Raw genomic sequence first — 26,378 nt, 5'->3', positions numbered from 1 at the left:
TCCAAGGTAAGTAAGACATCTAATAAATTTTAATCTACTTGGCACACAATCTAACATTGGAACCTACTGAAATCATAGCACATTCATTCAAATTTTTATTCAAAATTCATTTAAATTTCATAACATCTTACAAGTTACTATTAAATATATATACAATTCCTATTTAATATTCTCTAAATTCAAGTGCCTCTTGAGGAAACATTTAGTTGCTTTAATAATGTTTAAGAATTTAAGTTTTAGAGCTTTTTCAATCCATTCATTTTGATTTCTTTCACTGTCACTGTATATTTTCCTTAATTTAGCCATTCAAAACCAATTGAGAAATATATGGACAGAGTTAAATTATTATCCAAAATGCCGCATTTCCACAGCACAAACAGAATTTAATTTTTTGATTAACTTGATTACTTTATAATGTTAGATCAGCTATTTGGGACTCTGAGCTGATCTTTTTGCTGATGATTTGTTGCTGGTGAACATTAGCAAATTATCATTTATGTCATGTGTTGAAAGAGAACATCAACACTAATAAAAATGACACTTATTTTTCAAAGGCGGATTGTTTGGTTTTATTAATCATTAGTTTCTTCTCAGGGCTTAATAAGAAAGAAAAGCAAAGCAAAAATCATTCTAAGAGTTAGCATTCACCTCTCCAAAAGAAAAGAGACATTCAAAAGCAGAATTTTGTTCAGTTTGGTTTGTGGCTTTCCCCTATCCATATTCAAACCTCAGAACCAGCATTCTTATTGATAGAAGACATTCAAAAGGATAATTTCTTTTGCTTCAGTTCTTAATCAAATATACATCCTGGTTGAGCAAAGAGGTCAAAAGATAAATTATTCTGACCTAGATCATAGAGTGGCAAATCTATTTGCTGCATTGAAATTGTCAGAGCTAGCATTTATGCTGGACTTGGAATCAGGAAACTTGTTAACTTCAGAAACAGCGTTGCTTTCACTGCATTCATGGGGAAGGTATAATTAAGAGATGAGAAAATGGAACAAAATTTGAATATTTCTATGAGTCCCTGTATTCAAAGATCAGATTGCAAAATCCTAATAACAAAATATTCAGTCGTCAACTTTTCTATCTTGATTTCATTGGAATGTACATTCACATTTTGCAGGCAATCAGATTATGTCTCTCACTAGATCTCAGCTAAATTATCCATGCATTCGTAGACATGAAATACATTGCTATTTTTAAAAGTAAATACTATAAAACAGTAGCAGTTATAACCTGTCTTTTATAATTTAGAGGTAACTTCACAAGGTGCTAAGAAAGCAGAGATCCAAATAGCAATTACGGTCATGCTCTGATCACTAAAAAAAGCCTCGACTAAGTAAAGCATTGACTTTGCTGATATCTCAGTTCCCCCAGTGGTCGCACAGGTTTAATGACTTTGGTGGCTTCCTTCGATATTATTTTTATAACTACTTGTTTAATTCCTGGAGTTTTAGCAGCATTCATTCACTCAAATCCATTCTTGTGAAATTTCCAATTGAAATATCTTCCGTGCTTAATAACAAAACAGAAGAAACCACTGCGGGGAGGTTGGGCATATATCTCACTGTGCTTAGGAAGTCCATTGCTTTATCATAAAATTTATGTGTTTTCATTATTCCACTGATACAATATCTCTGTGTGATATAAATTAAATAACATACTAAATCAATAAGAAGCTTTACAGGATTTAAACTTTCAAGGTTTCCTTGGACTTCAAGAGTTTCAAAAGAGAAAAGCATCAAATATGGAAAGTGAGGACCTGCCTGGCAAGTGTGAAGTCCTGAGTTCAATTCTCAGCGCCTACACCCCCCAGAAAGAAAGAAAGTAACATATTTTATACTTAGTATATTTAAATGAAATGCTTTATGTTGCAATAAATATAAACAAGTTTATACAAACATTATTTTTCTTGCATTTAAATTCTTTTTAAAATTTGTTTTTCATTAGTATATGCTTTCAAAACATAATTATGCTCATTTGGGGAAACTGTGCATGCACATATTGCAGTAATTCTATTTACTTCCCCGTCTTCTCCTCTTCGATCTCCCTCCCATTCTCAGATCTCTTTCCCATCTCAGCAAAGTACAAAGTCTTCTTCCCTGTTTCCTATCATCAGTCTTTGAATTATTTACATTGTGAATTTCTCACAAAAGAAGCCATGCAACATTGAAGGACATGTGTCAGATTTATTTCACTTACCACTATGCCTAAAGATACATTCATTTTTTTCTACAAATGACTCAAATTTATTCCCGTTTATACCTGGGTAGTACTTCATTGTGTATAATTATTTTTGAGAACTATCTGAACATATAGTTCCTCATGTCATTTCAGATTCTTTTCACAGGCTCATTTGCCAGAAACCCTAGGACGTGTTTTCTAAATCGGGTGATATGGATATGTATTTGCCTCTCTCTATGCATAGCCCAACTTCTTTCAGATTAAGACAATCTGAGAGTATTCATACCCTCCTTCACCTGTATCAACATTGTCTTGAAAGTTCTTTCTCAAAATGACCCACGTGAAGTGGGAAGTTTTTCTCCTCGCCTTCTTGTCAGACTCTTTAGGAACTGAAACAGTCTCAGTTCCATATTTGGAATGACAGGCTAGTTAGCCTCTGGAATTTTCAAATTCTCCATTGGAATAAAAAATGCTGATATGAAAATTATAATATCTCATTCAGTTGCTCTGAGGAGTAAGTAATAATTAATGAATATGAAATATTGAGCCAAGAACCTATATACTCATTAATGTTGGCGATACAGAGAGTCTTGAATCCTGTGTCCCTCACCATCTTAATTTGTGTTACATATTTAAACTATGCAAGAGATAGCTTTCACTTAAGGTATCAGGTAAATGTAAGTACATCTAATGACATATTAATAAACACTTTAATAATTGGATATTAGTAAATATAGTAAATCGTACACTTTTTGCCAAGGACCATAAACATGACACACTGGAAGATTTGCTAAACAATTTTCTATTTGTTTTTGTTCCAGAGAAATAATAAAATTATTATTTACACTGTGAGGCATACCCTTTTGCTATAAATATAGCTCTGTTCAAATGAATCAGCATACTAATGAGAATTTTGGCTCAAGGCCGGAGGAAATACTCTGATGTAATCCTGTCTGGACACTGGAGCTAGAAATCTAACCAATTCAGTTATACAGAAGGAACACTTCTTGTTGGTTATGCTTAGGAAAATTTTACAGTGACCATCACTAAAAGCAGAGCCAAAAGCATTGAGAGTGATAGGGAGGCTCTAAGCAATAGTGAATGGCAGAATTTCCTTAATCATCTGAAAATGAGTGAGCATTTAATCTCAATATCTTCCAAATTTTTAGAAACTGCAACTCCTCAGTTTATATGTTAGAGTTTTTCCATTTACTCCTCCTTCCATTCTGTTTCCAACCCTCCTCATGCATATATTAATTTAGTCTCTGCAGTGCTTCCAGATAACTCTTTTGATGAAAATGAAATCCAGCAAATATTATTTCCCTATTTAAAATCCATTGACTTTTAAGAGAAGCAGAATTTAAGTCTACAGGTCTGATAGAATCCAGTGCAAGGTTCCTTAAAGTTTAGTTAGTGTGCACTAGAAGCACTTGAAAGTCTACTTTTATACAGTTTCCAAGGCAGTGTGCAGTAGCTTGAAGTTTGCATTTTTAATCTGTTTCCAGGTGGTACAGATGCTCCCAGATGGGGAACATACTCTGAGAAACAGTGATTTAGCAGTACATGCCTACCCACATTCCTCGTTGCACGATATGATGTACTTCCCTAAATCTATTATGTTCTTTTTTGCATTTATGATTCTGCTGATGCTAATTCCTCTGTCTGTCCTCTCTGCCCACAGTTAATCAAGCTTCACCTTATGTGCTCCCATAATAGCATGCATTTTTTTCTCTCGCATTGTGCCTGCATCACATTGTACTATAATTACTGCGTTAATTACACTGTATGGTGAAGTCCTAGCAAGACATTTGTTTTTCAGCTTTGCATACTCAGTGCCTAGCAACATGCCTAACAAGGAATAATAAAGGAATTCAAATGTTCTTTTTAAATGAATGATAGTAATTCTTTATCAGGTATACAATAACTCTAGAGTCTCAACAATTTGGCCATGATGATCATTTTTATGCCACATTCCTTGAATGAATAGTGGTAAATTCTATAATAAAAGACCCACATTTTTGTCTCCGGTGGGAACGAGCATTTGGGTCTCACTTTTGACATATTAGAAAGAAAATATGAAGAGGAAGATGTTGAAGAAGTATTCTTCAGGAATACCTCCAGGAAGTATTCTTCCCCAGGAAAACAAAACAAAACAAAAAAACAAAACAAAACAAAACAAACAAACAACAAAAAAAAAAAAACCATGCACAGAAGGACTCAATATAGGATACAGAAAGCTCTGTGTGAGACTCCTAGGCAACCACTATTTTTTTTTCTACTTCACTTGGATGGTATGTGTGTAAGTTTAAATTTTTAATGCCACATCGCTTTCATTGATTCGTACTCTGCTAGTATTAGATACAAGTTTCAAAAATCAGGATTCTTGCTAAACATATCAAGGCCTGATTTTATTTTAATTCTTTTTAGCAAAACAGCTGCTAGCTATAAATACACATGTCAGAGTTACTACATAGCTGGCCCATATTGCTGTTGTCAACCAAATAAAATACTTCTATTCTAATTACTTTCACAAAGAAAATCTAATTCCTGAAGTGTAATGAGTTTTTCACACTTTTAATGCTAAGAACTTTTTATTAAAATATCTTTCGACTGTTATATTGACTGTTTAGTTAATACCTGAAAGGTTTTAAAGGACAACAGTTAAGATTTAAACCTTTTAGTACAGTTAGAATTCCATGATGACCAAATTAACAACCAGAGAATTAACGTTGAAATTTTCCAAGCAAAGCTAAACCTCCTAAATTTAAGAAGGATCATAGCTGAAATAATCAATTTTTAGAAAACCATTCATACAGCTGTCAGTATTTTCTACCTTGAGATAAGCTGGGGCCACAGATAACTCAATTAACCTGTGCTGTTTTTGTATTTATTGTGAGTTATAGATCAATCAAACTACACGATGAACATTTTTTCATTGATTCCATTGACTTCAATGTGCACTTGTTTTAATCCCAGAACCATGTATCAATACATAGTGGAAAATAAACACTCAAGTAGTTGAATTAAAAATAAAGTCGCTTGTCAATTTTTAACAATATCTTTCTTTATTTTTTCTTTCTTTCTTTTCTTTTCTTTCCTTCTTTATTATTTTTAAGCAGTATCTCGCTATATAGTTCAGGCTGGCCTTGAACTCAGTATGCAACCCAGAATGGCCTTGAACTCGTAGTAGTCCTCCTGCCTTAGACTCCTGATTGCTGGGATCACATGCAAGCACCAACAATACCCTGGTTACAGCTATATTTTTATGATAGAAATACTCAGCTACTTCTAATTCATTATCTTTGTATATAGGATTTTACATGAATCTGAAAGAAACTCAATTATCTTTGAGTTACATACATGTGGTAACTGCCATAAGATGATTTCTAATTTGCTTCCAGTTATTGTGCTATTTGGGAATGATATGCTCCAAGAAATCATAAACCAACAAATTACAAACTCCAATGTCCAAGTAGTTTCTGTCTTAGCTTTTGCCCATGTTCAAGATAAATTCTTTAGTTATTTTAGCCACTGTCAGTGACCTGATCATTCTTTCATTTTTTTCTGTATGCTAGTCAGAAGCAAGCCAACAGGCCTAGATCACAGTTAAGGGCAGGGGATTGTACAAGGGTGTAAACACCAAGGCTCAGGCCTTATTTGGAGCCATACTTTCAACAACTAACCAAATTCCCTTTAATTTTTTTTTACATTTTGTGTCTGACTCCTACCAATTGCTAGAGTTAATATTTATCTCACAAACATCTGGAGTTTATATATGCACAGTACAATTTTACTTTCAAAAATGCTTTATATATAAATATAACATTCCAAAAGTACCCTTTTAAAAGACATTCCAAATTCACAGTATAGTACAATAAAATGATGTCAGATTAAAGCACATGTTTTAAAAATATGTTCTTATTAAGAAATTGCAGGCTGTAGAAGTGTAGATCTTTCCAGTTTCAGGAGTTCAAAATGAAAATATTTTAAGATCTGTGTAAAAAGTTCTGATTTTGCATCTCTCGAATGGCCAAGGATGCCTGAACATTTATATATATATTTATTTGCTGCTTTTGCTTCTTTGTTTGACACATGTCTCTTCATTTCAGATCCCCACTTTATAACTGGGTCTTTAAATTAGAGGGAGGTTGATTTTTTTGAGTTTGTTGTACATTTTATACATTAGTCTTTTGTCTGAGGCACAGCTGGAAATTTTTTTCCATTTTATGGATTGTCTCTTTATTCTGTTGATGATTTCTTTTGCTGTGGAAAAGTTTTTTAATAAGATGAGATACCACTTGTTGATTCTTTGTAATATTTATCTTGGGATAAAGCTTTTGTTCATAAAGGCTTTGCCTACACCCATGCCTTCAAGCGTTTTACCTATTCTCTATTCTGTAAGATTTGGTGTTGCTGTTTTTATACTTAGATTTTTGATACATTTTGAGTTTAATTTAGTACATGGTGATGGGCATGGGTCTAGTTTTAGTCTTCAGCACGCAGTAGGCAGTTTCCCAGCACCTTTTATTAAAGAGCCTATCTTTCTTTTAGATGTTTGGCTTCCTTATTGAAGATAACGTGATTGAGTGTGTTTGGATTCTTTTTTGCATCTACCAGTATGATCCATTGATCCTTGGATTTGTTTTTGCCAGTATCTTTCTTTTTTTTTTTGTGGAAAAGTTGTTAAAATCAGAGATTGCAAAATACCTCCTGACTTACCTTTGCTACCCAGAATTGTTTTTATTTTAGGTCTTTTTTGGTTCCAAGTAAATTTTATTACTGTTCTATTTCTTTTCACTCCAGAAAGAATGGCAATTATTAAGAAATCAACCAATCACAAATGTTGGAAGGGCTTTATGGGAAAAGGAACCCTTCTCCACTGTTGGTGGGAGTGTAGCCTGGTACAACCACTGTGGAAATCAGTGTGGATATCCCTCAAAAACTAAAACAAGAGAATCCATTTGACCTAGCTGTACCTTTTGGTATATTTCCAAAAGAATTAAAAGCATCATACCGCTATAATATATAGAAACTCATGTTTATATCAGGACAGTTTGTAAGAGCTAAATCTTAGAAACAGTCCAATTGTCTACCAACCAATGAATGGATAAAGATGTGTCATTTTATCCAATACAGTACTACTCAGCCATAAAAAAGAATAAATTCAGGAATTTTTAGATAAATGGATGAGCTTGAGTACATACTCTAAAGTGGACTAATTTGAACACATACGCATGTGTAAATGTTGTATTGTTTCTTCAGTGTGAGAAACCAAAAGTATAGATAAGGACCAGAATGTACGCTAGAAATACATTATGAAAAAAGAAGAAAATGCTCAAGTGGAAAGGAAATCTAGGGAGAAAAGAAGGGGAAAGGAAGGAAAGGGAAATAGGAAAATGATGAGAAATGAAGGAAAAGGTAGAAACAAAGCTTTAATAAATAGGAAAATGGTTGAAGAGAGTGTAGGAGAATGGGAAAAAAAGAGAAACTAGGACATATCATGCATAGGTACAAGTTCTTTGCATGAATGTGATCATTATGCATATTTAAAATGTACCAATAGAATTACCTAATTTAAAAAGTTCCTGAGTAGGTGTTCTAATCTTGGTAGTATTTATAAAGCTCTTCTACTCCCCCCCCCACTTTTGGTTCTGGGAACTGAACCCAGGGCTTCATGCATATTAGGCAAGCACTCTACTACATGATTAACCACTACAGTTCTTCTACATTTAACCCTACATTTAGCTTTTCAGTTTTCAAACTTCAAAACTGGTGTTTGGAAAAGAGAATGAAAAGCTTGTTGGTGATCTGAACATTAATTGGAACTTAAAGAGGAATCGCTTCTTGAAAAGGTATACTTTTCAGACAAAAATAACCTCACAGCAGAATTTAAAAACTATGAGTTGTAATTGAGTGAGGATTGGTAAATTATCATATATTAAAAGGATTTAGGAGAGGAGATCCTATTATCAGCATGAAAGTATTTCAACCCAAGTGTCTTAAATTGTTGATGACATCGCAGTACCCTAAGCACGCTCAGTATTTCCTTATGTAATACCAAACCAAAAAGTTAAAGTGTGGCTAGTCCTTAAATAAATGGTTGTAGCAGATGGATCACTTTTCTCCAAAAAGATATTTTAATTTTGAGATTACTAAAAGAAAAAAGGAGGGATATTCATATACAGTCATTAAAAATTCAAAAACAATGCAAATGCTACAATTAAGGCTCCAGAACAGCTTACATATACTTTATATATATAATATTTACATATATGATTAATATGTTTTAAAAACATTTATTGAAGTGTTTAAACACACATTAAAGCTACGTATATGTAATGTGTATCACTTGATGGTTTAGGAGATAAGTATCCAATTGCAAAACCATCACTACAATGTATGCCAAATAACTATTCACCACCTCCAGAAATTTTATCTTGCTCCCTTATTTACAAGATATCACTTGTATGATGAATCAAAAATATTCAAACTCATAAAAAACAGAGAGTGTAATGCTAGCTGGCAGGGGATGGGGGTAGGGTATTAGTCAAAATTTCCATCATTTAAAAATGTTTAAATCCCAGAGAGTACTGTACAGCACAGTGCCTATAGGTGGCAATACTGTATTATAGACTTAGAAAATTCACTAACTGGAAAGATCCTATATGTTCTTTTTACAGACAGATAAATGTATATTCAAATAGTGCCACAAGAATTAAATATTAAAGGAATACTTTGGAAATGGGTTTAAGAGACTGGAGGAACAAGCTGACAAATGGGTTGACAAACATATGTGTAAAATAAAGGGCAAAAAGAGACTCTAGGAACATAGAAAACTGTTTCTTATAAGAGAGTCAGGCCAAGGAAAGTCTGCATCTTGCAGTTCATTATTTTTTACTATTATTTTATTAGTACAAGTTTGTAGTAGATAATGTTTACACTCCTTGTGTGAAGTTGGAACATTTACATTATACATCTTAATTCCTTTTTTTCATCCCCTTTCCCTTCCTTGATTCTTCTTTCTCTCCATCTCAGAATCCTTTAACCCTCTGAGAAAGATCTAATTCTTTATGTTCTATTATTCATCTTTTATTTTGCTTTTTATTTAAAATTTAGGTTTCTCACATAAGAGAAACCACAAGACATTTAAGCTTGTTTATTTCATTTAACATTACGGTCTCAAGATGCAAGGTGTGAATATCTGTTAACAACATGAGTCCTCACTGTTAGTGAGCTGCTGTAGTCTAACTAAGATGGACTCTAATGCTAACTTCTCTCTTTTTTCAAAAGAAAGTGTGACTACAGTCCAAGTCAGTCCTGAAAGAAGAGTGCCCCATGATCCCTTTGTTTCTAAAAAAGTTCTTTTCCAGTTCACATGATTAAAAGAAAAAAAAAAAAGATCATGCAATTTAACATGTCCTGATACTTATTTAGCAATAATACAAATTTGGTTCAGTCTTGTAGGTAGATGCTTAGGAATCTTGCTTCATTTGAGCAGTATTTGTAATAACTTTTTTAAAATGACTTTTTATTGTACTAAAGGATTTGTATATGGCTGTCATTCTTTGTAATATAATTTTCTTACTGTTTATTTACGAATCTATATACTGAGTGAGGCTTGTGAAACTAAGCTATGTAGCAATCTAATTACTTCCAAGATCTGGTACATGGCCGCTTACTGCAAATGTGTTCTGTCGAAACATTTTCAGGGAGAAATTTGTTATTCAAAATAAGAAAATCTTTAAGGCAGGAGCCTTGACCACTAACTCTGTGAAGAATTCCAAATGATTTCTTTGCAATAAATTGGGACCCAAAGGAAATGTTTAAATGTAACTACTGCTAGCCAGGAACATAAAGAGGCTAAGTAATATTTTATAGTCATTCTTATACAATAAAATCAACAGACAATTAACATCGAATACAGCTGGAAAGAGCCCTTAGGTTAAGGAAGTCATTTCACCATAAACCTTTTCTAAAGGAAAGGTAACATTTTGCATTAGTGTGAAATTTGTTTTTGACTTATTTAAATAATATAGACCAACATTAAATGTCATTTCTGTAATAACCAGTGCTTTTGATTTTTTGCACAGAGTTAAAATTATTCACACGTTGCAAGCAATACCAATCATCTCTATTTTTGAAAGAATATTGTGTGACAAAAGCTGGGGAACTTAAAAATAGCAGAACTACAACAAGTGATTCTGTTAAGGAAAAAGCTGATGACATATTGTACACAGTAAAAACAAATTATATATGGGTACCACAACTGAGATCTAAGAAACATTCTTTTGCTAAATCTAAAGAATGGAAATTTATAGAACATATTCCTAACTCTCGGGGGTTAATGCATAAAGAAAAATGTTTCATATGGGGACTTAGTGATATCGAGTACTCACTACAAATTTGATTGAAACAGGGATAAGAAACATACAGGGAGCAAAAAAAAAAGGTAAAGAAAACTAGGTGAGACTTTTCAAAGTAAGCAAGATGCTCATAGGCAGAGATTGTGTAGAAAATCACTTTTACATAACACGCCAAATGGAAAAAATACCCTGCACAGAAGCACTAAAACATAAAAGGTTTAGGAATCTTGAAAATCTCTGTTTCAATTTGAGGTAAAAAAGATGATTATCTTGGGATGGGAACCCATCATAATGATCATTATTAACTGATTTCACAGTTTATCTAACATCACACTCTGTATTTGGCATATAATACCTTAGTGAAGTCCCACCAGAACCCATGGAATACATCATACTGTCCCTATGTTGTAAATGAGAAGGTTCAGGAGAGGTGATTCAATTTGCTAAGCCCTGAAAGATGGTCTGAACTCAGCCCAGTTGGGTTGACTCACAGCCATCTATCACCAGGCCATGACACAGAGCATGAAGGGCAGGAACCAAATGAGAGTGGGAACTAATATTTGGGCAGCTCTGCAGTTTGTGTCAGGGACTCAAAGTGAGCAACATTTTAAGAGACACATCTTTAGAGAGATTAGAAAGGATTGGAATTAGCTAGTATTCATGTCCAGGACAGAGGAAAAGGGAAAGAAGCCAGAGGCCACTGTCATCGCCCAAAGGACAGGAAAAGCTCTAATGCCTAGGTCCATGGCAGCCTGTTAAGGTGGAGGAGACGGAGTTAACAGACACAAAACATTATTCATTTAGGTAGTTTGATTCTCACCCTTCAAAGTGTGCATCCTTTGGTGGGTTTGTACTCTGTAAAACTGAAATATAAGCATTGGGTATGTGAAGATTGGTTATCTAATTTCATAGTGGCTTTATTTTAAAAATCCAGACTCAAATGGATTAAATCATTTAGTGAAATATACAAACAATAGAGATATTTCAAATGTGAGTCTGAAGTCCAGACTTCTTTCCAGCATCTCAACCTCTATCAAATTGAATAGATGCACCTTATACTAGAAGATAGTGGGCCAGCAGGCAGTAAAAAGGGGAGGCAGAAAATCACCCCAGTTCCTTATGTCAGTTTATAGATCATGGCTGCTTTTAAGATTCTCAAGCTATTTCCAAGAATTCTTTAACAGTGCTTTTGAAGTATAACCATAATAGAAAAAGCTAATTTCTACTCCAAGTTATACAACAGGATTATTATAGATGAACTCAAAACAATTTTATTTTTATAACCCATTTTTTAAAAAAAGGGTCCTTTAAATGCTGGCAAGCTTCTGTTATTCAAATAAGCATGATGTTAACAGTTTGTTAAGATATTTAAAATTATTTCAAGGAGAAATAGTCTATTAAAACATTAATTCTTTGAGAAGTCATTTAAAATGCTAAGCAGAAAATATGAGAATTAACAGAAAAAGCAGGCTTTTATATTCTATTGTTATACATCAATTGAAAACACATATATTTTGAGAAATGTGTGAGGTGACTTTATCATTGTAGAAACATCATAGAATGTACTTACACACATCTGAGTGGTATAGCCTATTATATATGTTGGTTATATGGTATAAACTGTCATGTGTGTGGTCTGTTTTACCAATGTGACATTAATTAGCACATGATTATATTGATGAGTTCCAAAAGTTCTGTGATTCTCAAAAGGAGAATATAAATGTGTGCTGATGAATTTATTCCAATACTGAATTACTTGATGTTTAATATTTTAAATAAATCTATAATTTTATTTTTCAAATCAATGTACACTTATTTCATTAAATCAAGAATAACATTAAATAGCCTTATGCTATACAGATATTTAAAATTCTCTAATTTTCTTTTTCTCTACAATATTCCTGTTAACCAAAGTGACTTTCTCCAAAAAGTATGATTTCTATGCATGAGTTTAGCTAGATACCATATATATTAGACATTTAATTTATACTTCCTATCTAATCAGTTTCCTCCATTTTTAATTACGCCCATATATTTTGGTACTGTCTGGGCCACCGTCCATTTTCTGCAGTTTCTCAAGAACTAGCTAAGCACTGGAGAGAGAATATTCACAATATTTTCCTCAATTTTTATCTTTTTTTTTTTTTTGATATTTTGAGATACCCAGGTTTCAGCCTGCACTATAATCAAATCAAAATGACAAAACAATGCTATAAGTAAAAATTCTATCTTGTGTTCATTCATATTCCTTAACATGACTTCTGAATGATATCTTTTCTTTATTTAAAATAGCTGTCACCCAAACCTCAAAACCTGTGGCCACATTTAATTAGGGAACTTTTTTTTTTTTGAGACAGGGTCTCACTGTGTAGCTCAGTTTAGCCTTGAACTCACTGTGTAACCTAGGCTGGCCTGTAACTCTTGACAATTTTCCTGCCTGAGCCTCTAAAGTGCTGGGATTACTAGTGTGCACCACCATCTCTAGCAATTAGGGAATTTTTTTTCTCTTTTGTTTTTATTGGTACCTGGGATCAAACGCATGTCCCCATGCTTTCCAGGCAGGCACTTGTACCACTGAGCTAAATTCCTGGCCCAAATTAAGGAATTTTAAAGCCAAATACTAGTTGGAGAATTATGAAGTTAAGAATAAACTAAATTTTCCCACATTATCAATAATCTCACCAATATTTTTCTACTAGTAATCTCCCTGCTTTAAATTTTGAAAAATAAAATGCATTTTAAGGGCTTCAAAGACCACTTTAAAGACCACTTCAAAGACCACAAAAATCAAGTTCACAGTTACTTCACAGCCAAATCTCAAAGACTCTAGTCACTGGCCTTGTGGCTAACATTTTCAGCATTTATTTTAGATCTCATAAGAGTTATTTTAGCTGTAACTTCATCATTCAATTTCAAAACATGGTGCATGATTGCCTCTCTGAAAGGCCTTGCAGAACAGAACACACTAAGGGTTAGTTTTTAACTCTAAACCCAAGTTCTGTCACATGTAGTAAGGTTACACTTTGGAAAGACTTAAGCCAGGAACTTCTTATTGGTAAAAGAAGGCACAGGAATTCTCTAAATGGTCATGGCATGGGTGATTGACTTCATCAGAATATGCTTAGAAAGAAACTGTATCAGAAGATAGAACACATACGTGTGTTGTGATATCAATTTACAAAGTTCATCTTAAAATTTGAAAACTTTCCTAAGTAACATACCACATGGATGAACATATTTTCTCAAACATTAATAATAACTGAGCATCATTTTATAGCAGCAGTGTAAATTTGCTCTTCCAAATGCCATGAGCTTTTGTGCCTTGAAAACTCCTCTAGAAGAGCAATCTAACGCCTACTTGACTGTGTTCTGAGATGGTAATGACAGAGTTGTAAATAACTCAAGCTTCCTAACACTTAATGTTTAAAAAATGGTTCTGAGCAATTAAAATCAACCAACATAATCATTTCATAATTTTTAACTACTAGTGATTCAAATGAGTAAAATATCTAAATCCTAAAACTCAGAATGACATCACAAAAATAGAAAAAAAAAAATCTTAAAATCTAAGCACTCTAAAGATGAGCCATTTCAACCACTAGGTAAATATTACATCTGAGCATACCTTTAGAAAGACACTAACTCCCACAACAACATTTGCTATTCTAATCTAATCAGCCCTGCTAACAAAGGCCATGCATAACAGCTTTCAATTCAAAACACTCATGAGACATGAAGACAAAACCTTACTGTTCTAGTAAAGGTTTTCAAGTTGTGAGGACCAAGGAGAAAATATGCATCAGCAAAAGAAAAAATTAGGAAAAATAACAAAAATTTAGAAGGCAGGGAGTGAGGAAAAGGCTCATTAATAGTATCATACAAGTGGAAAGTTTAAAGAGAAAATGAAAACAAACTACAACCACCTTAACCTAAAATGAAACTTTGAGAACAGAAACACACACCAATTATAAACAAACGATTAATGTTCAGAATTGAATGTGATCACTAACAAGCAGAACAGTATAAGCCCACTTTTTAAAAGGTTCAGGAAGAAAATGAAAGTGATCTAAAATGTTTTAAATATTTTTTCTTGGTAGTAGGTAAAATTAATTTTAAAATCTTTGTATGTATGTATTTTACAAACATATTATTTTTATGATCATAAAATTGAGTTTTAAATAAATGTTCAAGTATTAAGAAGAAAATTAAGCCCAGGGATTTAGCTCAGTGGTTCAAGCACTACTCGCCTGGTAAATGCCAGGTCATGAGTTTGATCCCCAGTACCAAAAACAGAACCAAAAAAAGAAAGAAAGCCAATACAAAAATATTACTATTGCTTTCTAAATTTTTATTTTTAAATTATTTTTTATTGTTTTGGTTTTTTGAGATGGGATCCCACTATGTAGTTCAAGTTGACCTTCAACTTACTATGTAGTCCAGGCTCATCGCAAGTATGCAGCAATCCCCCTGCCTCGGCCTCACAGGTGCTGGGATTACAGATGTGTGCCACCATGCATGGCGATAGTATTGCTCGCTAAACTGTTTACCATCGCTCATGGCCTAGCTGTTCTAGACATTCTAAAGTTTAATAAAAACAAAATATACAAGCAGAAGTAAATAGAACATTACATCTTTAATTATTTTTTTTTGAGGTTCTTAAGGCATCTTAATGAGTTTAAGCAGAGCCCTCAAACACCTAGGTTTCATTTCCATTTTTAATTAGTCTTAAAACTACTTATAAACAAAGGAAGTTAACCTTTATGTCTACTTTTTTAAGTCATCCAACTCAAATTTTGTTTTAAAAGATATTTAACATTTTGGAAGCCCTGCTTTTAGTATTTTTATAGTTTTAAAACTTCAGTTATGACATTTTGGGCTTGACATAGATTTGGTCGCTTCACACAGGTGAGAGTCTGATTATTTTTCAGCAGCTTATTCTGCTTCATTCATACTCAAGTTTAATGCGTAATTTTTATTGGCTGTATGTCAGCAGCAAATCTAATGCAAATCAATTATATTTTTACTTCAAAACTTAAATAACAATGAAAGGTAATGAATACGAACAATTATGAAAACTTGGATAATATTTCCAGGGAAACTAGGAATGACTAGATTCAAACTAACATAAAGGTCTAAGGGATTGGCTGGAGAATAAGAAGCCTGAATGTATTAGGGGTCAGTTTTTGCATTCTTAAGAAAATTGTGGCCAACACCAGCATCTTTATTCTGAAAGAACATTAGGAATGTAGGAAATTAAAGAGTTTTTTTCCCCCTACAGCAATCAAAAGTGATAAAAGATGGCACACCACAAGTCTGGATTTCCTAGTATATGCTTTAACATACTCAGTATGAGTCTTAATTGCTTGAAATATTATTTTTAAAAATAATTCACATTTTAAACCCATGTCCAATAGTCATCTATTGGTATTCTTGATTTGTCCATGACCTCATTGAACTTGGTGTCTTCTCAGACCTATGTACATACCCTATAGGAATACAGCCCATTTCTTGTGGATGTCCTGAGAAATTTTTCCAGGCAAGAATTTACAAGAAAACCATCGCAGAGTGAACACTAATACCCTTCACTGCTTCACAGTCCTAAACCGTGCTTTCAAGCAGGAGTACTGCACTGAAGGGCTCAGCCTGTGTAATCCAGGTGCTGCCCACCGTGTCCTTACATGTAGTTTGGTTTTGATGTTACACTTTCTTTTACTAGTGCCCTGAAACTGTACATCTGAAGCAACTTCCTGAGGTAGTGACTGATGTTATGAGTTTCAAACTGTGCTCTGGGTTCCTTAGTGGTACTTCTCAGGTTCTGTAAATAATGAAGGTCCCAGCCACAGTCAGAAATGTTTCTTGCTTTTATAGTATCAGCTATGATAACGGTAACCATGAAAGAACAGTATTTACTGAGCGATTTGTACTCTAGCTTCTGCATCAAGCCCTCCACGGACCCTTATTTAATCCTTGCCACAGTCATAAAGAAAGCAGGACTTTACTATAGTAATGTTAAGAGAACTGAGACACAGGAACATATTTTTCCAAGGTGCAGAGATAGAGACAGAGAATGAGAACTCAGGCAATAGGCCTCCAGAGCCTATATTCTTTATTTTGGCAGACAGAAATTTCTATCTCCACCACTGTAGATGGATCTAAAATGGTTTCAGTCTCCTGCACCATTCCTCTACTTATCTAAGAATTCACTTTACAAAAATTATGTGTAGTCTATCCTTTCCCAAGCTACAGTATAAATGCAATAATCATAGTACTATTCCTCCTGGTTCTCCTGGTTCTCCTGGTTATAAGTCCTGGTTCTCCTGGTTATAAGTCTAGGATATTCTTGATGAATAACCCTGCAGTTCTAAAATATTATATTTATCTATCAACTGCCAGAAACAGTATTTGAAGTGATACAGTTCAGTGACTCACTGGAAATCCAGGAGTGTGATATTTTTAAGAAAGTCCCTTGAGCTTTTAAAACTCAGTTGCCTCATCTGATTCCCACGGAGTGGGTAGGATCTAGCGAAAACTAGCTACCCTACGCGTAGTATAATGGGTAGTTGAGAAAGGATTACAGTTACTAAGATACTCAAAGCCACTTTGATTTAAACTAGAGTAATAGGTTTCTAATTGTATTACCTGGCAAATTTTAAAATGCCACAAAGTACTTAATCCAGGAGAAGGAATGAAGATTAAGGGGGTTAACCCTACTACTTAAGAGACCTCGATGCTGCTCCCACCCCTGTGGCCAGAGATGGCTCAGCAACTTCAAACACAGAAGAACTCAATTTGATTTTACTTTGGAAATAAAACAGACAAAACGCAGCCTGGAAGATAGTTGCCAAAATGCTGTTTAATCCCACTCAGAAGGCTAGAGCACTTCCAATCAACAGTACTTTTGTCATCTAAAACTGAGAAGGATTATAGGGGTGCGACATATGTGTTGATTAGTGGGTCACGCTGTCCTTTAGAGAAACGAGTAGGAAAGAATGCTCAGCTCTAGAGGATGTGTTTAGTCACCATAGATCTTCCCTGCTTGTCTTAGAAGTCGATATTCATATGCTACAGTCTACTTCCATATTCACAGTAAAAACTCAGGACTTCAGATCCCTATAGAAAGCAGCTGCCTCTTCTTATTGCCCATATTTTTCAGGGCTCGAGTCCTCATATCTCTCCAATTTTCCATTTCCAAGATTTCTCTATCTTATCCTCAGGTGTATATGAATGCCTTTAATCTTCTAATTATCAGAACCTAAGAGATACCCAGTCCATCAAGGACTACCTAGAGACCCTCACTATGAACTAAGACAAGGCCCACCCGTACACACTTCAGAGACATCTTCCACTTGAGGTCCGATGGTTTGGATTTAACTTAGCCATGAGAAATATTCCACAAATTGAGAAATCATCAGCCAAGTGTTTTCCTAAAAATATGCATCCACATTTGATTTCCTCTAATGAAAAATATACCCACGGTGGTGAAAGAGAAAAATATGAAAATTTCTGTGTTCTGTTTTCCTATCATCATCTCAGTTATAAGATTCAATAAATCTAAAAGTGATTCTTGTTAACAGCATTATCCAGCACCCTATGACTTTTAAAGTTTTTCTTTCCTCCTCCACCTGTTTTCCTTTTAATTTTACTTCTTACTGTTCTTCAAAAGAGTATGTTAACAGTCTCCACAATGCTAGTACTCTTTTAAGGCTGTATCATGGCTTGAGAGAAAAATATAACTTTCCTTAAATCTATGCTCAACAAAAATAAAATCACAACAAAAAATTAAATGATGCCCAAATAACACTGACCACATAGTATAGGGTCTAATTTTATTTTATATACTTTAATAAAGATAATTTGATGCATGTTGTCTTAGTTACTTTTTATTCGTCGCTGAGACAGATACCTGATGCCAAAGTTGGGAAAGGAAAGGTTTCTTTCTTACAGTTTTTGGAGGTTTCAGTCCATACTCAGTTGGCTCCAAGGCAGGATGGCATGGCTGGGCCGCAATTCACGGCGGCTACAAACAGCAAGAAGGAAATAGGCAAAAGAGAGGGAGACCCACCTTCTTCCTGCCATTACTTTACATCCTGGCTCCCCTCCTAGTTCAGTGTAGCACTCACACCCCCATTCCAAGCGCTAGACAATGAGCCAATCACAAATGCACAATGCAAATGCATGAGGCCTGGGGCCACCGACATAAACCATGACACATGTGAACATATGCACAAGTGTCGTTTAACAGGTAGGCTATAGATTAGTGATCCTCAAACTTAGGAGCTCCCCTACAGAGTTTGTTAAAGATTTCTGGGGCCAATATTCAAAATTTCTGATACTGTACATCAGAGTTGTCAGGGATTTGGCATTTCTAATGAATGTCAAGGTAATGCTGATGCAATTGTTCTGGGTGCTGTAATTTGAGAAAAACTGGAGTAAACACAAAGACGCCTAATCAAGAGTTCATATTTCAGCTATAGTTGGTAGGTATACTAACTACATTATTAGGACTACACATGTGGTGAGAAGGATGCAGCAAGAGCATCAAATAGCAATACTTAAATTTGCATCAGGGAATGTGTTCATAATACTAACAGACTATGATCTTGATCTGTATTTTCTCATCAAAAAATAGGAATCTCACCTACTGGACTAAGATATTTTGAGAATTCCATTGCATAACATATGGATGATACGTAACAAATTATAACATATTGTGATTACATCAGTCCAATGTAGTTTTTACACCTGCACATTCAACCATCTGTAAATCAGAAATATTGAAAAGAAGCCACTACATTCATTCAAAATGTATAACTTTTTGTTGTATTGTTATAAGTAATCTAGAGATGATTTAAGTAAGTGGAAGGATGCATCATTTTATACGAGGGATGTCAATACGTGTGTTCTGTGAATACCAAGGTACAACAGTACTGAGAAATGCATTCAGTCAACAGAAGACACCCCGTAGGAGGGGCCTCTCAGACTCACCGGTAAAATGCTAGATTACATTTCTGCAGCAGTCAGAGGCTAGACAAGGGGAAAATTAATGCAACCTCATTTGTGATAGCTCTACTTTTCCTTTCTTACACAACAAGAATTTCTTTTCCTATTTTCATTATTTTAGAAGTGCTGTGTAAATTTTCATGTTTTACTTTAAAGAAATTGCTTATCTAATAGATCGTAAAAGAAATTTACAGCTACTCAGCAATGGTCTCAAATGTTGAAAAAAATTATTTTTCTTGTTAAGAAATTAAAAGGTTTCAGTGTATTACAAAAACTAAATCCTGTCACTGATTCTGAGAGCTCATTATGTGTCTAGGTCTTAAACTCTGACCCTCTTATCGATGTTAATGGATTAATCCCTTTGCAATCCATGCATACAATATGGATTGCGTTTAAGATTTTAAAGGTCTGAAAAATATTAACATGTTGTATAACTTTTGTGAAATTGAAGTCCTCAGATCGATACTAGCTTTATAGATGAACTTGGACTTAAATGTAAATGAACCACTAGAGACAGAAGGTACAAGTCTGACAGCAGCAGTATAGCAATGTCAGGCACGTGGCCCTCTGGTCATGTGACGCTGGAATAGTACTCAACTGCTCTAGGTTTTGGCTGCTTCAGAAATAGTATGAGCCTAGTGCATCATCAATAGCCCTCAACAGTTCTCTGTTCTTGCTGTGTGTAACTACTGAAGAACTCATTAGATAGTCATCACAGTGGATGGACAAGAAAATTTGTTTTAAAAAATAATTACAGATAATACAGCATTGACCATATTACTGCCTTACTTTTTTTCTTCAAATAAATTGAGTAAATGCTAAAATTGCTACTTAATAAAATTCTTCTTTTTGGTCTCCTTCTCCTTCTTCTTCTTTTGTGGTACCAAGGATCGAACTCATGACCTCATTATCAGGCAAGCACTTGTGCCCTGAGCTAAACCCCTGGCCCAGTGTATTCTTAAATATATGAAGATTGGCTATGCCAAACACTGAGCCAACTTTACCATATTATGTGGGAGTTTCTTAAGGGACAGGTTTTTGGGTGGAAAACTGCTACTTTTACAGGATTATCAAAATCTAAAAAAAGAAAAATCAATCTTTTTTTCCTATTAATTAGATTTATCGTTAAATTGTTCAAGGTCTTTAAAATAATATCCTGTCAGTTAAATCCTGGATATTCTCTGGAGAAATGAAACTCTCAAGATGCTCAATGATGAGTAATTAAGAGAAAGAAAGAAATTTATCTAACCTTACAAAGGCATTAAATGTATTGCCGTCCATTGAGTGTGGGGATGACTTTTGCTGAAGAAGCACTGCTGACCTATGACTGTCTACTAGGTCAAGTGAATATAGAAACTGGACATGAATTGTCTGGAAGCAGTTGCACATAAATCATAAATCAATTTTATTATAATATTAAACCTAGAGGGGAAAATTTCTTCCAATAAAAGAAAAACGTACGTAATCATTGTTCTCATCTCTGAAATTCTCTCTTAATTTATTCAATAAAAGAATAAGATTAAAGAATAGCTTCAATAAAAGAATAAGATTAAAGAATGTGTATTCATTGTTTGTTTTCTTCTGTTTTATGGCATTATTTGTATCCTTTTAATTGATATTTATTTAAAACATTATTCTCCAGTACTACATAATTAGATTTTAGTTTAGTAATTTCACAGTATTCTTTAATAGACAAATATGCTAAAATTTTTTAAAGAATTATTTTCTAATTAAGCCCCTAAACAAGTATACTTATTTATCCAAGGTGTTGTCATAATACACTTCTTGGCTCATTGTCCTGGGTGCTAAGATCCCTGGGCAGGCAGTGGACTATTTCTTCTGTAATCAGGGTACATTTCTAGTAATCTCCAGACTGCATTTATTTTGTCTTCTATCATTTCAGGATTCTCAGTAGAAAGCTTGCATTAGGCTGGGACAAGGCAAAATGAGCATTGTTTTCTTTTACCCTTTACCCTCAAAGGCAAAACAGAAACTGTTATATTCACAACTATTTCTTCTGCTGCTGCTGTGGCGCAGGGAGATAATAACATGCGACCACACATGCTCATTAAACACAGATAATAACCGCATGCACAGCAGGTGTTTGTGATGATGGTGTTGCTCCATTCTTACAAATGACTGTACCTTTATCATAAACATGATGCTTTATGCAGCTCTATAATGGTATTTCCTAAGAAGTATCTGATTTGTTTGCTTCTTGACTTAGTCATCCTAAGAAATTTTTAAGTCTGTGCCTCATCTCTGACTGGTTTTCATTAGCAGTAACAATTTATATTTCATTAGCAGTAACAATTTATATTCATGGATTTTGTCCATTTACCAATAAAAGGAATTTTATATATATATATATATATATATATATATATATATAGTGTATATGGTATATATATCATGCATATTAGAACTACTGTATTTATAGCACATAGAGTTAGTAAACAAAAAAAAAGCTTAGTCCAGTCTTATTATTTTTTTCCAATTGATCTTTTCTGGTTTTTGAGGGTTGGAATATTTTTTTAATTAAGATTGAATAATGTAATGTTAGAAAGAGAAACAAACTACAGACATTCAAAGTTATTTTAAAATCAAAACTAAACAGAAAAATCTAACTTTTAAATTTTGATGATAGACATTTCAATTTTAGGCATTCTGAAAATGTCTATCACATTTATTAAAATATCTTAATTAGTCAACTTACCCTTTACCGTTTTCTATGAAAGCTTAAGTGTAAAACTTGGAAAATATTCCATTTGAGACAAGAAAATATTTTTTACCAGATGTGAATAAAATCATCAATTTGCCTGATTTTTAAAAGATAGTTTATTTAGTCTCTGTTGTGTCAATACTGGTGTATTTTAATACAATGGAAATTGTAAGCTCTTGTTATAAATAGTCTAAAGTGAAATAATAATTCTATACTGCTTATATAGCTTCACAAAATTTCTACTACATGAAAATGGGCATAGTTGGCAGGTAGCTTTCTACAGAGATCAACATGACCTAGCATCAAGATTTTTTCCTACAAACTACTTTTTTAGTCTTGAGTTTTTAATTGGAATGAAATTAAAAGGGGTGACTTGAATAATACATTACAAAAGTTTGGGACATGGTGAGCTAGAAATTCAACCTAAGATGAACAAGGCTTCAATTTAGTATTTGCAGCAAAATTTCCTCAATTCGTTTGTAACCTGAGCCATACAAAGTTCCATATATAATTTTGAAAACTTATAGTAGTAAACCCAGGAAAAACAAAACAGTAGAATAAAAATTCTTCAAATTCACTGGAAAAGTGAATCTCTCTCTTAAAAGAAACAAAATGCCTTTGCCTTTTCATTTTTAGATTTCCAGTAAGTGCAACTTTTCTATTTTTGCTATTTGGAAGACCTGTGAGCAGAAACACAAGGTGAGTGACCCAGGCTAACTGCAAGTTGATAATGATTTACCGGGGAAGGTAGTAAACATGATATCACAACCAGCAAAGACATTTTAAGGAAAAATGGCAATAACCTGCTTCCAGTATGGGAATTGAGTATGCAAAAGAGGGTGAATCAACATGTGTATATTCCTGCTCATGATGGGGCTTGAAAATGAATCGTAAAATTCAGAGCCTAGAAGACCAGATTATTTGAACGAACTGTGAGAAATTCAAACAAATAGAAGACATCAATTATTTGGCATTTTGGAAACCAAGAATAACATCTGATTGTTTTATTTGCCATGAAATTTGCACATATTTATGGGTGAATACAATCTAAGAGACAATTTGAATATCATAGTTAATAAAAATACCTTGAGGCAACTGAAGCCACAAATGACTTCCAGACAGCTTTTAGATTTCTGTTTCCAATATAATGCTAATTTTATGTATTTTCACATCTTCATTCCTCAGGGGAAAATCAATGATGTTGTTTCGTAAGACATGAGTTTAAAAAATGGATTCTTTATATCATACTATGATTTTTTCTTTCCATATCACTGTGGCTTTTATTTTTCAAAATTACTCTTCCTGGTGTTATCAGGTCTTTCTCCTATTACTAGAACACCAGTACTTTACATTTATTTATTGCCAGAAGAATGAATATTAACTTTTTATACTTTATTTTTAAAAAAAGAGCGTGCTGCAGGCTACTATGTTTCTTCTTTCAGCAGGATCACTATGAACAAATTTATCATATTTTATAGTGTATAATGATCTCTAGAGCATAATACAATTATTTTTATATCCTAAGGTAGAAAACTCACAATTGGTGTAATCATATTCATCATTAGGGAAGTTTTTGAAATTTATTCATGGCCTGATACAATTTTAAAAAGTACTCTCTTGAATAACAAATAGTGCGTGTACAATGAATACTGTTCACATGCCACCTAGAATCTAGTTACTACCATGAGATTACAAGCACATTAAAATACTAAAGATCCTTCAGTCTGAACTCAGGAGAAAGAAGAAAGAATCACCAATATTTATAATAATGAAAAAATGAGTATTGTGTTTCCATGAAAAAGGATAAACTTGAATCATTTGCAGGAAAACAGAAGCACCTTAAGAACATCAAGCTAAGTGATATAAATCAGACATACAGCTTAAATATTACAGTTTCTCCAAAAGAATCGAAATATAAAGTAGGAAGAAAATAAATGACAGATAATAGGCAATTGATATATCTTTTTTAATAAGGATGGGGACTAAGAAATGAAGGGAGGGGGAAAGGAAGGGAAGTGGAGAAAATTTTTTAAAAAAGAAATAAGATGTGCTATGTACATGTGGCAACTCCTCATGAGGAATGCAATCATTTTGTTCTGCAAACATGGTAAAAAAAATTTCAAAAAAACAAAGATTAGAGTAATGAAGGGCACAGCTCTTGGCAATAGGACACAGAAAGACACTGAAAGTAAACCATTATGCAGGAAGGGAATTCTACCCAGATTCAGACTAGTACACCTAGTGAATCACTTGAAAGACACACCAAATGGCCCACACCAACAAAATGATAGGGAAGAAATGAACAGATTAATGTACTTTTGAATACTGAAAAGTTATTGGAACTATATAGTCCTATAAGTTTAAAAATAAGATAGAAATAGGGTTACACACTATAGTCATTCTGTACAAGTAGTATTTACAATGGAATCCGGTTAGAATTATAGTGGTCAGCTTGAAGTTTTAATTTAAACCTACAGAAAAATGGTATTTACGACCCACAGTCACAGGTCCCATTTCCCTGGGTAGTAGAAAAGACAGGACAAAACTGTCCTGAACAATAATCATTATTCACAACTTCTGGTTCTCACACAGCATTCAGAAGAAAAGTTCTTCACAGGCATCATTCTTTGCCCATTACCCATCTGCAGCTGTAAATGCAAAGATGTATTTGCACACCTTATACCCTAGCCCCTTTTCTACATGCAACCTCCAGATATTAAGTGATGCACATACATGTGAAATTAGGGAAACAAGCACTGCGAAGATAAATTCACACATATGCACAGAGATGCACACTTGAGTGTTTCAGTCTGCATTAAAAATACCCACCATCGTTCACTTTCTTTTATGACTTTCGAACACTGAAATAGTTAGGATTATAATCTGCATTGAACACTCAGTTTTTTCTTACTAGATCAGATGCGTAGCGTCCATTTAAATTTGCCAAACATGAATATATAAAGGTTACTGAAGATGAACACACATTATAGAACTTGAATACTACAAGTGATCTTTGTGAAGCCAATTAATCAACTTCTGGGGAAAAAAATCCTTCGTGTAAAATTACTTAAACCATTAAAATATTTAATAAGAATTCACTCAACTTAATAATGAAAGGTATAGTGATACTAAATATCGATAATTTCCAGTAGATTACATGAACAATATACAAGGCTGAACTATTTTAAAACAATAAATCATTATTCACAATTCTCAGAAAGCCTGATTTAATCAGAATGTATCATTCTCTGCTTTATGTGCTAGAAAAGAAATATATTTCTTTGAAAAGGAAGCATAACAGTAAAACTTGTTAATTATTTAACAAGTTTTTACTTAACATATTTAATATAAACTTAATAAAGTCATTATCCATACAAGACATTTTATATGTTAAAATTGTGGCAGATTCTGTTGTGGATCACTGGACCTCATTATGCCTTGACTCAGAATTAAGTGGTCATGGGAAGTCAAAAATTTCAAGCCTACCAACCAAAAAAATCAATCCTTTCCTTCCTGAGATCATGAATCAAATGCCATGATGGACCCATCTGAAAACAGCCAGTACAACTGACATCATAGTAATTTCAGTGATATATAGATGACTCATTAACAAGACAAGTAAAACCAGTTCTGGAACTCCAGATGGCCACACAGTCTTGATTTCTTTATCATCCATTTTTCAATATCATGGTGCTAGTCATACATTGTACTTTTGAGAGGAAAAAAAAAATATATATATATATATATACTTGCCAGTGACATCCATATAAAATTAATTGAGATTAATAATTGGTCATTTTGCCAGTTGCAGTTTTTTTAAAACAACAAAACCTAGCAAAAAGTATATTATAGTTAAAAACATCTATAAGATAATGTGCAAAAAAGATTTTTCAAGCATGAAGTAGACAAGTCTGCCTACATATCCAATTAACATCGCATGGTTGGCTTTTGCACTCAGTTCTGATTGTTATACAGTCATATCCTTACTCAGGAAGAATTTTTTCAAGCAATTTTTTTTTTTGTCTAACTATTGCAGCTGCTTTTACAAAGCAACAAAAGTTGCACCAGAAATCATACATACACATACATGTAAAATTAGGGAAACA

At 33.6% G+C, this 26,378-nt stretch overlaps 1 protein-coding gene across 2 annotated transcripts in view; it reads right to left on the bottom strand.

Annotated features, from left to right (window-relative positions):
* Positions 1–26,378, bottom strand: part of Prkg1 (protein kinase cGMP-dependent 1) — a 1,159,508-nt gene that overhangs the window by 695,905 nt on the left and 437,225 nt on the right. The window lies entirely within an intron of this gene.

The sequence above is a fragment of the Cavia porcellus genome, unplaced genomic scaffold, assembly GCF_034190915.1.
Source record: "Cavia porcellus strain 051 isolate PalLab524CR breed Dunkin Hartley unplaced genomic scaffold, mCavPor4.1 scaffold_28, whole genome shotgun sequence".
Taxonomy (NCBI): Eukaryota; Metazoa; Chordata; class Mammalia; order Rodentia; family Caviidae; genus Cavia; species Cavia porcellus.
The sequence above is the reverse complement of the archived record's forward strand: the minus strand, read 5'-3'. Positions and strand labels throughout refer to the sequence as shown.